The sequence below is a fragment of the Cebus imitator genome, unplaced genomic scaffold, assembly GCF_001604975.1.
Source record: "Cebus imitator isolate Cc_AM_T3 unplaced genomic scaffold, Cebus_imitator-1.0 Scaffold219, whole genome shotgun sequence".
Lineage (NCBI taxonomy): Eukaryota > Metazoa > Chordata > Mammalia > Primates > Cebidae > Cebus > Cebus imitator.
In genome coordinates, this window is record NW_016107534.1 from 2,772,218 (window position 1) to 2,775,311 (window position 3,094).

Sequence of the window (3,094 nt, forward strand, 5' to 3'; positions counted from 1 at the left end):
AAATAGAAGAAGCAATGTCCCTAAAACATTCATCCCATAAATATCTAATGAGCATCTACTATGTGTTAGGCACAGGGGCACAGGCATGAACAAGACCCAATCACTGCCCTCAAGGCTTTTAATCTAATGAAGGACCAAAGCTAGGAAACAGATGATTACAAGTCCCATGTGACATATGCTAATCCAGGAAGGAATTATGGGAGGACAGAGGAGGGACACTGAACCAAGAGTCAGAGAATGGGCAAAGACTTCCTGAAGGAAGTGACATCAGCCAGAAACTTAAAGGATGACGAGGAGTTAGGACCACAGCAGAGGTGGGACCATTCCAAGTAGAAAAAACAGAACAGCACGGAAAAAAAGTCCAGGGATGAAGAAGCATGGTGTGTGGCACTTGAGTGCACCTCAAAACAAGTGTGGGGCATAGTTAGGACCACTTTTTTTTTTTTTTTTTTTTTTTGAGACAGAGTCTCGCTCTGTCACAGGCTAGAGTGCAGTGGCATGACCTTGGCTCACTGCAACCTCTGCCTCTCAGGTTCAAGAGATTCTCCTGCCTCCTAAGTAGCTGGGATTATAGGTATCCACTACTATGCCTAGCTAATTTTTGTATTTAAGAGAGATGAGATTTCACTGTGTTGGCCAGACTGGTCTCGAACTCCTGACCTCAAGGGATCCACCCACCTCAGCCTCCCAAAGTGCTGGGACTACAGGTATGAGCTACTGTGCCCAGCCCAGGACCACTTTTTTTAGGTCCCAAATTTAGCCAAAAATTTTCACTTGACAACTACTTACTGAGCTCCTCCATATGTAAAGACCCCTTGCTGTTGCATGCTGTGTGTGTAAGAACATTGGCACAACGGCTGGGCGCAGCGGCTCATGCCTGTAATCCCAGCACTTTGGGAAGCAGAGGTGGGAGGATAACTTGAGCCCAGGAGTTTGAGAACAGCCTGGACAACTTGGTGAAAGCCCATCTCTACTAAAAATATAAAAATTAGCTGGGCATAGTGGCACATGCCTGTAGTCCCAGCTACTTGGGAGGTAGAGGTGGGAGAATCACCTGAGTTTGGGAAGTTGAGGCTGCAGTGAGGTGAGATCATGCCACTGCACTCCATCCCTTGGCGAAGGGAGTGGGAACAAAAAAAGAAAAAGAAAAAAGAAAGAAAGAGCACCTGCACATCGTAACACTGTGAGCCATATGAGGCCCAAATCTTCCCTGATCTTGCCACACCTGGACACACCCTCTTAAGACTAGTTATTCCAGGCTATCGCCCTTCCTAGACAGCAGGACTGGTTTGAATCTTGGTTGTCATGCGTCCTAACTACGGGCATGCTTTGGATTCCAGCAGCCCCATGAGAAAGCCTCAGCCTTAGGCAGGGCTTGTACTAAACCTGCAGCCACCGATGTAGTGGGTCAGAGGTGAGGCGACGTAGCAGGATGGTGCTGCACCCGTTCGGGGTTTGAGAGGCCTGGAGATGTCATCTCACTCCCATCAGAAACTTGAGTGTAGGGAAAGAGGTGGGAAATGTGATGTTTTTTAGTTGAGGACTGGACACCAAAATTCTGACCACAGCTGAGGAGATAATTTAACTTAATCTATGTAAACCTTTGGGGCACAGATTGTGCAGGACAGAAGATTGGGGTGGTGTGGCTAGAAATCCACTCTCAACATAATGTCCACATGGTGGCATGACATCCAGGTATAACACCCCAAGCCAGAATTGACGCCTACCCCTGTCCCCACTTGGGGACCTTAAGTGACCAAATACAAAACACCAACCTCACCACCATCTTTACAAGTTGTTAGAAGTAAAATTCATCAGAATGGAAACTCCCCATCCCAAAGAGACACTGCTTCCAAGAAGCCTTTCAGCTGTCAGCCCTTGACCTGCTTGTGACCGGAGCAAGACCTATTCCTTTCCCAGCTTTTGGGAAAGACTCAGTCACTTTGGCCCGCCCTGCCTAGCCCAGGTTGCTGACCTCATGGGTGAGGGTGGAGACCTAGCTGGAGAGGGACCTTTCACCTATTTCCCTGTTGCACTCATAGGTCCTTACAGGATGCAGGAAGGCACCTGTGCGTGGCAGTCAGACCGTCACATGAAGACTCCTCTTGAGCCTTGGGGAACCTGGACTGGGCTCTACCATCCTAAGGGGGTTTACAGTTCTGCTCAGTGGTGGGGGTGCCTGGCACTCCTCCTCAGGGAGCGTTGGACCGCCCAGCAGCAGGTCGTGATGTGGCCACCCTCACCAAGAGGGAGTGGCTGCCACTGTCAGTTCTGGGAACATCCCTTTTGGAGGCCCCTCCACTCGGAGAACAATCTACGAGACCCCAAATGTACCCACAGATCCTCCAGCTAGGACCTGAGGGTGGCTTCTGAGATGACGCAGAGACTGTCCCTGGCTATGGGACGGGGCATAATTGGTGGCCCCAAATCACAATCCCTGGCAATGGAGCCCTCCCGCCCCCGCTTCTGCCCCTGCAGATTCTGGTTGCCATGTTCACCCAGCCTCTCCCTGCCTCGATATCTCAGTTGCAGGGTAAAGGTGAGGACAGACCCCTCCCGTTATGGGTGACCCAGGACGGTCTCCGGCTGAGTCAGCCCTGCCACCGGGAGAGCACTGCTCCAGCCAGTGGTGGGACTGGCCGGCTCACTTCCTCCCGAGCTGGGAGGTCCGGCTACTCTGGAGGCTGCCCTGAGCTGCTACTCGACCCCTGCAGGTCAGGACGCCTGCTGAGATCTCCCCCTCTTCCTGGGACAAACAGTGTTATCGCGGCATTGCATTACTTCCCTGGCTCGTACTTTGCTAGTAAAGCAATTACTTACTGCTAAAAGGAAGGACTCTTCCCCAGGAGGACCCCCTTCCACTCTCAAGAGGCAGGGGGCAAGGGTATATACACACACAGAAAGCGGAACGAGAGGCAGTATGAGAAACAGTTAAAAGCACAGATTCTAGCATCCTAACTTGGACTTGTCCCAATTCTGCTGTTTTTGGGGGCTCTGTTGTTCTAGGTGAGTTCTTTTCCACAAAGGCCAGTTTCCTTATTTGTAAAATGGCCAATAATTATGATGGCACTTTTTTTTTTTTTTTTTTTTTTTT